This window comes from Dipodomys merriami, unplaced genomic scaffold (assembly GCF_024711535.1).
Source record: "Dipodomys merriami isolate MVZ:Mamm:240054 unplaced genomic scaffold, mDipMer1.0.p SCAF_396, whole genome shotgun sequence".
NCBI lineage: Eukaryota > Metazoa > Chordata > Mammalia > Rodentia > Heteromyidae > Dipodomys > Dipodomys merriami.
In genome coordinates this window covers 160779-175222 of record NW_027205559.1, presented here as the reverse complement: position 1 = coordinate 175222, position 14444 = coordinate 160779, and the positions used below count along the sequence as shown (strand labels likewise).

The following is a 14444-nucleotide window of genomic DNA, read 5'->3' as shown; positions in this document are numbered from 1 at the left end:
CCTGTTGGATTTTAAGACCTTTTAGACAATAGCCCAGGATAATTTACCAAAATGACATTTTTTTACTAACCATATATATTTTTAAACAAACACAAAAGGCTTAATCTTGTAACCATCTCCAACAGATGCAGTCTGAACACTTGCACACCTGTTAACACTATTCTTTATGCCTATTTTTTTAAAAAAAATAATTATTTTTTCTATTTTGCCTCGTTTTTCCAAAACTTACTCTGGACTCTTGATCTTAAAAAAAGGATTGATGGGGCCCAGCGCAACAGCAGCTGGAGGGCCTAGGAGGCAGGGCAGCGGGTCCTGTCCTCACCATGAGGCCGCAGCAGGCGCCGGTGTCCAGGAAGGTATTCATTCAGCGCGACTACAGCAGTGGCACACGCTGTCAGTTCTAGACCAAGTTTCCCGCAGAGTTGGAGAACAGGATTGGTAGGCAGCAATTTGAAGAAACAGTTCGAACTCTAAATAATCTTTACGCAGAAGCAGAGAAGCTTGGGGGCCAGTCATATCTTGAAGGCTGTTTGGCTTGCTTAACAGCATATACCATCTTCTTGTGCATGGAAACCCATTATGAGAAGGTTCTGAAGAAAGTCTCCAAATATATTCAAGAACAGAATGAGAAGATATATGCTCCCCAAGGCCTCCTCCTGACAGATCCCATTGAGAGAGGACTTTGAGTTATTGAAATTACCATTTATGAAAACAGAGGTTTGAGCAGTGGAAGATAAGCCATAGAATTAAAGATCCCACCTGCAGCTGGAACCCTCATCTGTCCATGGGTCAATCGCAGAGTGTCCCTACCTCCTCTCCAGAGCATCAATCCTTTGTATCTGCTGCCAGAGCCATGGTACCATTTATGCCGAGGACTAACTTTCTAAAATTCCACACCTGATGTGACTTCTAGTCACTCAGCATCCACTTTGTGTCTCCAAATTGTGTAGGACTTGTCATCTTTTGATTAGCTTCTGAGAAAATACAATGAAGCATTTCACTTTTTAAAATTCAGTCATTAAATAAAGTATGCAGTTAGAGGGCCTAATACAAAGTTTGTTTCTTACCTGCCACCAGGTAAGAAATTGCCATTGGTTCTCTTCATTCCTTGAGCCAGTTTACCTGGTAGCTTTATACTTCAAGAAGTCAAATCTTAGCCAAAATTCTGATTAATAAAAAGCTTTTCTCTAGGTAAGGGGTGTATTATGTCTGTGGTTTTGCCAATGCATCTCCCAGATTTCAGAGAACTATCATTTCTGCCATGTTTCAAATCTTAAGATTTATTTCTGCTGTTCAGTTTCTCAAGCCGAAGCTCAATGAAAAAAGGAGTATAATGTTATTTGTTTTATTACAGCAATTTTTGCTCATAAAATCAGTATTTAATGCAATGTTCATTCTTTTCTTGGGTGACTTAGGTTGATTTGCATTACCTTTGGATGTGGGAAGATGTGGTTTGTGTTGCTTGTTCATTTACACAAATAAGCACAATGAAGTGGATGCTAAATTGTCAAACACATAAATGTCCCTGCTCTTTTCCTGAATTTGTAATACACAGTGTAATAATACTTTAAATATAGTTTTGTTATAAAGATAACGTTTAAGAAAAAGTTTGATAGGAATAATACTGTATATTGCTAATTTTTAATCATACGGACAAACTTTCTGATCCATATTCTCCTCATATACAGTATTCAGTACACAGAAATGTTAGGTTTGGTTCAAATAAAGTGAGCTAAGTGACCCATGTGGAACTCTCAAGACTTCAGTCGAGATTTCTAGTTCTTTTGTCTATACGTTCTTAGTATTGGAGTTTCTTATGTTCTCCTTTTTTTTCAGGATTTGAGAGCACTGTTTTGGGAGAAAATTAAGGAATATATTAGAGAATGAAGTAGTTAAAAAGTTCCAACTTGCAGAGATATTGTAGGTGCTAATACTGGATTTAGTCTTACAAATTTAATTTCTGTCTGGTAGTTAATATATCCCATCTGTCTGTAATATTTAATTGTATAAAACTTATTCATTACTTTATAGCCTGTAATAGTGTGTCTGCCTTTTAAACCTATTGCAATAACTTCAACTTTGCTGAAATATTAACATATTAGTAAAACTTTTCTTAAACAAACAAAAGAAAGGGATTGATGGGCAAAGGTCTATATTCTATAACTTCTTCAAGCTGACTTTTTGGGTGTTGATCCTACCTAGGCAGGAACACATAACCTTAGCCTATTTTACAAAGAGGTTACCAGGGTTAGATATCATTAAGAACAATATTTTAAATTTTGACAAATGCAAAAACCTGTTCTATAGCTACAGCAGTCTCCGGCTACAGCAGTGTAGCTTGTTTAGCACTCTAGTTTGTAAAAGCATCTTTTTGGATGGCTTAGGAATGTGATCTTTAGTGAACCTAACAATGCCTAAGTTACCTGTTCAGGTCCTCAGACAGATGCTAATAGAAACACAATCTCAGGTTTAAAAACATTTTCTGAGCAGATGAATATTATGTAGCTGGTGTCACCTCAATTACTGCCAATTAAGGCTTTTGGCACATACTTGGGTTGGGATTTAAACTATCCCCCACATTTTACAACCCTAGCTTTTTACTACTATCATTGATGACTGACAAATTCCTGGCCCTTACAAGGCAGTCATGAACATTAGGCATGCTTACAACCTATCTTCCCATGATCTCCTGGCTCAGTAGTTTTTGAAGAGCCGTGCACAAATGACTCTATGATCTGACATTTCTGACATCCAATCAGTGGCTTACTGCCTCTGGAAGCTCCACCATTGTTTTTGTCCCAGGAATGTCTTCTGCATGCTTGGAAAATGCCTTATTGGCATGTCCCTTAGCTGGTTGCTGGACTTGGAACTTGGGGCCTGAGTGCTGTCCCTCAGCTCTCCAGCTGAAGGCTAACATTCTGCCACTTTGAGTCCCAAAGCAACTCTGCTTACACATTCAGCACTCTGCTGGCTGAGTAGAGGTGACACTCTCACAGGGACCTTTTTCTGTCTGGGCTGGCTTTGAACCAGTTTGCAGATCTATGAGTCTCATAAAAGGCCACTTTACTCCAATTAAAAGCAATAAGGTCGTCAACATAGAAGTAGCTTTTAAGCATGCTCTTACCTAAAACTTATTAAGAGCCAAACTTACATCTTAGAAATTTGTAAGAATCTTCTGTGCTTTGCTCTGGGCTTGCTGGAAACTATTAAAAAAAACCTATAAGAACAAACCTGAATAGCAATTATTTTGGTAATCCTAAATTTTTGTTCAATTTGAGGCAAATGTTAAGAACAATCTTACTTTTAAACTTTATATACCAAAATCCATTCCTAATTTTTAAGCTTCTTATTATTCTCTTTTAATATTTTATAATTCAGTTTTTATTTGCGTTTTGAAAAGATCCATTAAAATCTTAAGGCGAAGTGTCACTCATTGTCTCTTATCTGCTTGTTTTAAAACAGATACACATTAAAAACTTTTAAACTCACATAAGAATTTTTCCTTAATGAAAGAATTACAATTACTGTCACTGTACCAAGAAGCTAGGCTTAACCTTTATAACTTTTAAAAGCATCCTAATTGTAGAACATCATTAAAAGCAAGTCACATTATACAAATAAACTTTTTTAGTCCTCTTTTTAAGGCCTTATTAAATTTAATTTTAACACATCCAAGGGGCAGTTTTAACAATACAAATCAGATCACCACATAAGTAATTTTTATCATCATGTTTTCAAAGTCTATATGCAGTGAATAAGGACAGAACAAAGATGGGCCACTCGGCATCTCCTATGGAATAGGCACGCACCCAATCTGACTCTCTAGGGTTAGATGCACTGAATTTGTGATAAGTTTCCATCTTTTGCCATGCACGGACTCCTCCCAGGACCTGTCCCACCATCTGTGGACTCCCCCGAGGGTCTGTCCCACCATGCATGACCAGCTGAACTGAACTTTTACCGGCTTACCCTCTTCCCTAAAGGTAGATCTTCTGTTGGCTTCTAAGTTTTTCCCTTTTCTTTTCTTTTTCCTTTTCTTGGTTCATAAATAAAATACAGTTTTAGACAGACAGAACAGGTAACCTTTTTTGACAGTGTAAAACTAAGTTTTATATTTTAATTTTTGTATTTATCCCCAAATTTTTGCCATGGGAACTAAATCCCAAACAGCCAATGCATTTTAAAATATTAGGTTTTTAAATACCAGATTTTCTAATTTTTAAGTTAAAGAATTTCTGAAAAGCCATTTAAAACAATGTAAAAGTTATTTAAAATTTTGGTAATGTCCAAACCTCATAACCTTTTACATTTGAAATTTTATCTCACCTAATTGTTACAGCATGCTGAAAATTTTTATCTTGAACATGTTCACAAACACCTACAAAACACTCACACAGATGTTAAAGTGCACAAAAATCAAAATCAGTTGTATGTACATTTTTAATTTTTAAACAAAAATTTAAGACAATTTTTCTTTAAAACTAAGTACCTTTGTTGAGCTTCATTTTCCCAGAGCATGCTTTTTAGCAAGGCAATTGACCAATGGATCTTTTTAATCCCTTCTGTTGGAGGAGGGCTGGGGGAGGGGGTTGCCTGAAACTAAACTGGCCTGATTTTTTTTTTTATCCAATTTTAGACAAGAGCAATTTTCAAATTTTTACATTGTCAGGACTAGCTGAAAAGTCCAAACCAGGCACACAGCCTTCCACACCCTCCCCACTTGCAGACTCCACAAGGAGAAAATATGGCCTGAGGTATCAAGGGAACCAACCTTCCACGCCTCATAGGAAGGGGGCATAGCACGTCTGTGACTGAGCCCAGCTAGGGGCTGGAACTTTTATTCCCCCAGAAATGTTCAAATTAATAACAAAAACACAAATAAACACAAAAACCACGTATCCACACTTAAAACTGGTACCAATTCTAAAACAGAACTAGACAACAACCAAAGGCTGGGTTGGGGACGAATGGGCCCCCAGTTCATACCTATCAGAACTCTTCACAATTCTCACTCAGCAAGCTGAATCCAGAGTCTGGTGAGTGAGCTGGCCACCTTCACCAAGAACTTCCCCACCTCAGAAAACAGAACAGAAACCACACCAAAATAAACAAGACAGACAAGTGGCCACAAAGACAAAATCAGGTCTGAGTGAATGGGGTGACATCTCACCATTATTCACAAGTGGGACTCAATTCCATTTACCAGGGGATTTGAATCCCCTCTACTCACCTCCGGAGGATTTTTCATTTAGATTCCTGCAAACGTGACACAGGGGCCTTCCAAAGAGGAGAAGAATTCCCAGTCATCCTGGAGCAAGGGAAAGAAGTCTCTAGTGGCCATCCCTTCAGACTGACAGGTTCTCCCACATGCTCAGACCTCCGTGGGCCAAGGCCTGAGGCTAAAATCTTGCTGGGGCCACTTGCAGGTAGTCAGTGACAGTTTCATCCTGAATATGGTTGATAAATTGAAGGTGCCCAATCAGAACGACAAGCAAAACACTCAACAGAAAGACACAACTAAAGAAAAAGACACATGCTGAGCATTGTAATTTGCCAACCAGAAAGTGCCAGACTTAGATGGAATATTCTCCAAAAAATTCCCGCATGAAAGTGCCAGGCTACAGATGGAAAATTTCCACAAAAATGTTGCACTAAACAGCAATTCACCCAGATGGGGACTGGGGAATTCTCCCACAGACCCCGTGGCAGCCCTATAGCGTGTCCTACAAGACTCTTTGTCAACCAGAATACAGATCCCGCAGGAAACCAGAATTACAGATACAGAATCTGCAGGCGACCAAAAATAGAGAACGGTAATGACTCCACTTACATTTCGGGTTTTTCACGACTCCATGCTTTGGGGTCTGGGTGAGTTTATGGGGGGCATCACGGATGAGCCCCCAGAAGAAGTGCCCATATTTTGGATGCCCCCTAACAGACCACCATAGACCATGATCAATGCAAACAGCAAAGAGTTGTTTATTGCAAGCTCGAGCTTGGTTCTCTGAACATTAGATAACCAGTGATGCTAAGAGGCCCTGAGCACAAAATTAACACTTTTATAGTATCAAATAATCAAGGTTAGGTGGTCTTCACACAAGCAAGTTCACAATTTCAGGGGGTTTCCACACAAGCAAGTTCACAAGTTCAGGGGGTTTAAGTCCACTCTGATGGCACTACCCTTTTTCTGATGGAACAATTAGTCAACTGTTCTTTTCCTTAAGGATAGGAAGGGTTGGTGGCAACCTGCGGTTTTTTGAGAACTGTTCCTCTTTTGAGGTTATTCTGAGGGAAGCACAGCTACAGGTTGGTGGCGTTAATCTTAAAATGGGGTTACTGTAGCTCTTCATAGGTATTTTATTTTTTCTAGCGCCATTACCAATGGAGTTGCTTTCCTGATTTCAGCCATGCTTTTCTTATTGTTGGCATACAGAAAAGCCATGGATTTTAGAGGGTTAATTTTATACCCTGCTACTTTGCCAAAGTTTTGAATCAACTTGATTAAATTGAGAGTGGAGTCCGTGGGATTCTTTAAATGCAAGATCATGTCATCTGCAAAAAGGGAGAGTTTTACTTCATCTTTCCCCATTTGGATCCCTTTTATGTTTGCATCTTGTGTTATTGCTGAAGCTAGGTATTCTAATACTAAATTGAAGATAAGTAAAGAAACTACACATCCTTGTCTGATTTCTGAGTTAACAGGAAATGGCTTTAGTTTTTCATCATTAAGTATAAGGCTGGCTGTAGGTTTGTCATATATAGCCTTTATTGTATTGAGGCAGGTTCTCTGGATTCCTAATTTTTCCAGAACCTTCATCGTAAATGGGTATTGGTTCTTGTTAAATGCTAATTCTGCATCTATTGTGATAACCATGTGGTTCTTATTCTTGCTCTTGTTGATGTAATGAATTATATTAATTGATTTGCATCCCTGAAATGAATCCTGTTTGACCTTGATGTATGATTATTTGGATGAAGAGTTGAAGTGCATTGGACTAAATTTTGTTGAGAACTTTTGCTTCAATGTTCATCAAAGAAATGGGTCTATACTTCTCTTTCATTGATGAGTCCCTGCCTGGTTTTGGGATGAGGGTTATGATGGCTTCATAGAATGAGTTCGGTAGTGAAATTTCTCTTTCAATTTCATTGAAGATTTGAAGGAGTATTGGTGTGAGCTCTGCTTTGAAGGCCTTGTAGAATTCCACTGTAAATCCATCTGATTCTGGGCTTTTCTTGTATGGGAGTTCTCTTATTGTTGTTTCTATTTCAATGCTTTATATGGACCTTTTAAGATGGTTCAACTGATATTGGTTTAGTTTCAGCATGTCAATATTTGCTAGGAAATGGTCCATTTCTGCCAAGTTCTCAACATTATTAGCATGAAGTTTTGAGAAGTATTCCCTTATAGTGTTCTGAATCTTGGTACTTTCTGTGGTGAAGTTTCCATTCTCATCTCTGAATTTATTTATTTAGCTGTGTTCTATTCTTTTTCTAAGTTTTGCTAAAGTTCTGTCTATTTTGTTAATATTATCGAAGAATCAACTCTTTGTTGTGTTGATTCTTTGTATGTTTTTTGTCAGATTCTAATTCGTTTAATTCTGATTTAATTTAATGATTTTTTTCTGACTACTGGATTGGGGTTTATCTTGCTGCTCTTTTTCAAGGAGATTCAAATCTGTCTAAATTTTTTATTTCAGCTCTCTCCAATTTGTTGTTGTAGGAACTCAGAGACATAAAATTCCCTCTGAGTACTGCCTTTGCTTTGTCCCAGAGGAGCTGGTAATTTGTATGTTCATTTTTGTTGAACATCACGAACATTTGAATTTCTTTCTAATCTATTCCGTGACCAATTGGTGATTCAACAGTGTGTTGTTCAGCATCCAAATGTTACAGGACTTTCTTTGGTGGCTTTTGGTGTTGAGTTCTAAATTTATTCCCTTGTGTTCTTAGTAATGTAAGGTATAACTTCAATATTTCTGAATTTGGACAGGTTTGCTTTGGACCTAAAATGTGGTCTATTTTGGAAAATGTTCTGTGTGCTGCTGAGAAAAACGTGTATTCTGATACTTCTGGGAGAAATATTAGGTAGATGTCTGTTAAATCTAGTTGTTTAGATTTGTGGTTTCTCTGTTGAGTTTTTGCCAATTTGATCTATGAAGTGGGGATAGGGGTGTATTAAAGTTCCCAACAATTAATGTCTTTGGATCTATGTGAAAATTGAGGGAATGTAGCGTTTCTTGGATAAATTTGGGTGCTCCGTGGTTTGGTGAATAGAGATGTAGTATTGTAATATCCTCCTGAAGGAGCTATCCCTTAATTAGTATGCAGCGACATTTTTTATCTATTCTCAATAAATTTAATTTGAAGTCTATTTCATGTGATATTAGTATTGCAATTCCCACCAGTTTATGGGAGCCATTTGCCTGGTAGATTTTGTTCCAGCGTTTCACTTTCAAAATGTGTTTTTTTAATGGACAGTTCTGACTTCTGAAGGCAGCAGATAGAAGGATCTGGCTTTTTAACCCAACTAGACAGTCTATGTCACTTAATTGGAGAGTTAAGTCCAGAGTTATGAATGGGAGGTGTTTGAGAGTTCCTGCAAAGTTATCCACATTCTTGGGAGCTTCAGTGGCTGGATTCTTCCTATGGTTGTTGGATTCTCAGTCTGGGTGCAGTTTCTTGGCCTTTATTGTGGTCTTGTTGATTTTCTCTGTGTAGGCATCTTTAAGTATCTTTTATAGGGATGGTTTGGTGAAGATATATTGTTTCAGTTTTTCTTTGCTATGGACAGTTTTTATTTCACCTTTGGTTATGAAGGAGAGTTTAGTTCGTTACACTGTTCTTGATTGATAGTTGTCTTTAGAGCATGGCCTTGATCATTGCATGCTCTTCTTGCTTTAATTGTCTTGCTGCAATATATGAGGTGATTCTAATTGGTTTTCCTTTTTAAGTGGTTGACTTTTACTCCTTCACAGCTTTAAGGAACTTTTCCTTTGTCTGAACTGATCCCGTGCGGATTATAATGTCATGATGGGATATCCTATCCTTGTCTGGTCTATTTGGGGTTCTAAAAGCTTCTTGTATCTGAATAGGCCTATCTTTTTTCATGTTTGGGAAATTCTCTTCTAGGATCCTATTAACCAAATTTCCTAGACCATTAAGTTCTGTCTCTATGTGATCCTCCACACCCATTATCCTCAGATTAGGCCTTCAGATGGTGTCTTCCAAATGGTGAATAGATGTATCATATTTTTTGGATTTGTCTTGGATAGTTGTATGTTCCTTCTCTATAATAACCTGGCTGTTCTCACTCCCTCAGATTCAATGTTCTGCATTGTCTAACCTACTGTCAAGATTTTCTACATTGTTTTATTTTTCTTTCTTTTCCTTCTAATTGGTTGGCATTGAAGGCTTCAAATTCTTTGTTGGAGCTTTGTTTTCAATCTTGTATGAACTTCTTTATTTCCTTGATTTTGTGCTCAGTGTTTATTCTAAAATCACTTAGTTGATTGGTTATGGTTTCCTTGAACTCCCATTCCTGCTGTTGGGCTCCATTCTGCATTCCCTTTGTGATTTACCTGAATTATTTCAGCTGTCTGTTTATAGATTCCATGAAAATATTTGTGTATTCTCATCCCCTCTCACAATTCCTGTATAACTCTTTGATTAGCTTTCTCACGTTCACACAATTCCTGTCTTTTTTTTTTTACTGTTCTCAGCCTGCTCACATAATTCCTTTATTTCTCATTGACTGTTCTCAACCTGCTCATGCAATTCTTGTATCACTCTTTGAGTAGTTCCTCATGCTCATGAGATTCCTGTATTGATCTTTGGTTTGCCTCCTCTCTCTTCCTATCATGCTCATCCTGAGACTTTTTCAAGTTTTCAATCATTTCATTCACCATGTTTAGCAGTAGTATTTGTAGAGCTTTTTGGGAACTCTCCTCTGGATTATTCATTAACTCTTCTGTCACTTGATTATCACGAATGGGAGTTGAGATACCCTGATTTGCCATTTTTCTTGTGTTTTTCTGTCTTGTTCTGTCCGTTTGGTATGAAAGTAACATTGTGTGCTAGAATAGTATTTTAAGGCAAGCATCAACCACAGTCCTGTATTTGCACAGTCAAAATGGCTGCAGATAAATTGTAGTTCAACAGATACAATCAATTCAACAACTATGGATTAATAGGCTTTGAACAGCAGAGAAGAATTTGGCAAACCAGAAATTATTAGGTTTAGGGAAATATGTGGGAGAAATAGGTTTAGATGTATGTGGAAAGGTAAAAGGAGAGTGAAGTTAATCAAGTCCTAACTTCAGGGAGGGAAAAGGATTGGACAGAATGTTAGGAGAGAGATTAAAAAAAAAGAAAAAATGGAAAAAGAACAATTGAAATTTAAAAAGTGAAACTCAAAATCATGAAAATGTAAAGAAATGTTATTGAGAGAAGAAAAGGTAGGATGACAGGAGGGGAGGAACAGAAACGAAATATGAAAAACTAAAAAATAAAAATCCTTAAAATTAGTTACTTGAAAATTATATAGGTATAAAGAGATAATACTGCTATTAAAGAACTTAAGCCTAAGAGTTTGTGAATAGAGTAATAAATTTCTTGATTATGTGTGTTCCCAATTGGGGATAACATATGATAATCGATGAAGGTTATATATCTGCGGCTGTGCAGAACAGCAATTAAGGCATGCAAAAAAGAAAGAGAAAAAATGAAAAGAATAAAAAAGAGGGGGAAACAAGCTACATAAAATATAATTTCACTCTTTCTTGTCTACTCTCCAGCCACCATGAGGGACAGAAGAGATGGTTTTAGAAGGAAAAGTTTCTACTCTTCCCATTTTTCAAGGGACCATTCTCCCCATAAAAGGGAGCATCCATTTTTCAGAGTCACCTGGAGGTCAAAAGGACTCTCCACAACAGATCTGGCTCCAGTTTCAGCAGCAGGGGCTACTCTCCAGGACGGAGCAGAGCATATTCATTCTACAAGTCTCAGCATAGTTGTTGTGCCTGAACTCTGGGCCTGGGAGCTGTACTTCAGCTCTTCAGCTAAAGGTTAGCACTCTACCACTTGAGCCACGGCACCACTTCCAGGTTTTTACTTTTTGCTTGTATGGTGCTGAGGAATAGAACACAGGGCCTCATGCATGCAAGGCAAGCACTCTGCCACTGAGCTACCTCCCAAGCCCTCTACTCAGTCTCTGAAAACATCACGAGACACTTCACCTTCAAGCTCTTCAGCAGTTCCTTCATCAAGGGTTTATCGGCAACACTGGGAAACTTTCGGGATGGTTGTGAAAATGCTGATTGAAAAAGATCCTTCATTATAACAGTCAATACAGTTGACACTGAGGCAGAATTTACATGAAATAGGTGAGCGTTGTGTTGAAGAATTGAAGCATTAAATTGCAGAGTATGATAATTCTGCTCAAGATTTTGGAGAGCATTTTTAGAAGAATTAGTGTTTAGGTATAATAAACATTAAAAGAAATGTTTCTATATATAACCACCCTCCCTCCTCCACCTGTGGAACTGTGTAAATCTTTAATGTATGGGACTTTTGTGATGAAGAGCAATATTTTATTTGGCCATATTTCCAATTCAGTCAAAGGTCTAAAATAGTCTTTGAACGATACTTTAGCTATAATTTTTTTCTAAACATAAAGTCACTTAATCCATATTCCCCCTTTGAACTTGCTCTATTCTACTGTCTTCCATAACATATGCTGATTTGTTTGGTCATTTGAGTGTAATTTATAGCTAGACATCTTTCCATTTAAAATGATAGTCTTTTGCATTCTTGGAGCAGAGATCGCAATGTAAAAACTGCTACCATTTTGAGTTGTGAATTTTTGTTTTTGCTGACTCTTTTGTTAGTCATTTACCAAGTTGAGGATATCATTCAAATAAACAGTACCCTGGTATCTTAGTGCATATTTGCTTTCAGAACAGTTTTCATTCAGCAACAAAACAACTTTCAAAATTCTAAATCATAACTTCAAATTTTTTCTCAAAATAAATAACAATGTTTTCTCTTAAAATATTCATGAATGTTTGGAGTACTGTAGCTGATCAAATCTTAAATATCATATAGTAAGAATAAAAGAAAGCAATTTGAGGTGGACGATGAGTATTATAAAAATGTAATTACTGAAATAACTTTCTGCGGAAAAAAACTCAGCAAATATAGGAGAATGGAGTTTAACATTTTCATAGACCCATACTGGTTTAAACAACTTTTCAAACTATTCTTTTATTAGTCTCTATAATGTGAGTGTTTTGTTCTGCTGACTTTGTTTTTGGGTGGAGGGGGGGTCCGGTTGTGGGGCCTGAACTCTGGGAGTAGACGCTGTCCCTCAGCTCTTCAGCTCAAGGCTAGTGCTCTACCACTTGAGCGACAGTGCCAATTCTTGCTTTTTTCTTTTTGCTTATGTGGTGCTGAGGAATCAAACCCAGGGCCTCTGACATGCAAGGCAACCGCTCTACCACTGAGCCACCTTCCCAGCCCCTGTTCTGCTGACTTTTAAATGTCTTAATCTTCAAAAATGTTCTTAAAGAAACAAAGGAGAATTAGTAAGTTAGCAAGAAATCTGTGTGTGTACAGTCCTTCATGAGTGAGCCAACCAAATCATGAGTTAGTTAAGAATTTAACAGGGACCATTAGAATATTCCATTTATTTCCTGGCCATTTTCAGTAGTCCTGTGCATTGAACTAAAATATTTTTTTTATTTTTTTATTTTATTTGTGAACATACTGTACAGAGGGGTTACAATTACATGGGCAGGATAATGCGTACATTTCTTACCAAGCATTGCAGCCTCCTCCTTTGTTTACCTTTCACATCCCTTCCCAGCCTCCCCCCTTCCCCCCCAATCCAAATCCTTCTCCTTCCCCCCCTTCCTCCCGCACCTCCACCCCGCACCGACGTTGTAAAGCTCGTTTTGGACATGACAACTTGTAATTCTCATTGTTGCAACAGGTCCACCTGTATCCTTAAACAACTGGTTTTTCCCCATCTCCTCCACAAGTTATATAGTGAAAGCAGGGGTTATACTGTGGGGGAGGGACATACAAAGCAACAAAGAGATAATCTTATAAATGTGTTAGAAACAAATGCATGAACGAAAAAAAGCCATTAAAATACATATCTAAGGGTTCATTTTCCTGACATCACATTATCTGACATTTTCAGCCTTACTCATACATATACTAGATATTGCTAATAAGGGAAACCATGGGACCTATGTTTCTTTGCTCCTGGCTTTGTAGCATTAGTTAATACAGAAATTTTAACAATCATATTTGTTATTACTGCCCAATTGCATTATACTCCCATTCTTTTTCCATTTCTACCATGTTCTCACTTCAATTCTGTCCTATTTCTATGCCCTTTATTGTTGCCTTCATCTAAAAGTACCTAAAATTTACATTGAAACTGGAAATAGCAATATAAATAATTTAATGAAGCTTATGATGCGTGCTTCAAAATATGTGTTATATCATTTTACAAGTTTTGATGAAAGCCATTTAAGTTTTCTAAGACCACTTTAATTTTCCTCTTTTTGAAATCTAACTTCTTAACGTTTCCAATATTTATAAACTATAAGCCCCATAAAAGTTCCATATATTATCTGCTATTCTTCAGTGTGAATATTGATGTGTTGCTCACTTTAGAAAGATCAAGACGTCACTGATGTTGATTTTATTTTATCCTCTCAGTGTTTTCTTTCCCTTAAATATTCTGTTCCCAGAATTCAGTTCCTTTAATCAAGAATTTTTACAAGTAAAATTTGAGACAATACCCTAGGCAGAGGAGTATTCACTTTATTGAAATTATTTGATGTTTACTAACATATATTTCAGTACAGGCACAAGCATTTAAAGCTGTTATAGCTTGCCATTGGCAGCATTCTGACAAGCTTGTCAGTGTTTAACAGCATATTTGGTTTTTGCTTTTTGATGCCTTTTAAAGTCTAATTTTAGGATAGATATATTCAGATGGGTTCTACAGTATATTTTGCAAAATGCTCTTTTTTTTAGATTGTTGTTTTTGATTAATGCCCAAATGATGTGACAGAACTTTTATTGTCTTACCATAAAGCTTTCATGACCAACAGGAAAAATAGATATTGTAAAGATTTTTGTGAATTAAAAAACACAAAATAAAGCAATCAAGTTTAAATAAAAAATATATAATTTCACTGTATTGCTATAGTAAATATTATTCTATGTGTATTACCTTTTTTTAAAAAAAAATGAACACTATTTGGCATCTAATTTGAATTAATTACCCCCTTCTTCATCAGAGGGTCATCAACTTAAACGTTATCAACTATACAATATTTTCACAATATATTTGCCATTATTTTGGGAAAAAACCCAAAATTTTAGTATTGTCACATAGTAAAACCGAAAACAGTTTAATTCTCTGGAAA

The 14444-nt window shown here is 36.9% G+C and overlaps 2 pseudogenes; both read left to right on the top strand.

Moving 5' to 3' along the window:
• Positions 1-323: 323 nt before the first annotated feature.
• On the top strand, positions 324-817 carry LOC138805487 (golgin subfamily A member 7 pseudogene; annotated as a pseudogene).
• A 9981-nt stretch (positions 818-10798) lies between these two features.
• Positions 10799-11461, top strand: LOC138805485 (periphilin-1 pseudogene; annotated as a pseudogene).
• The last annotated feature ends 2983 nt before the right edge of the window (positions 11462-14444 follow it).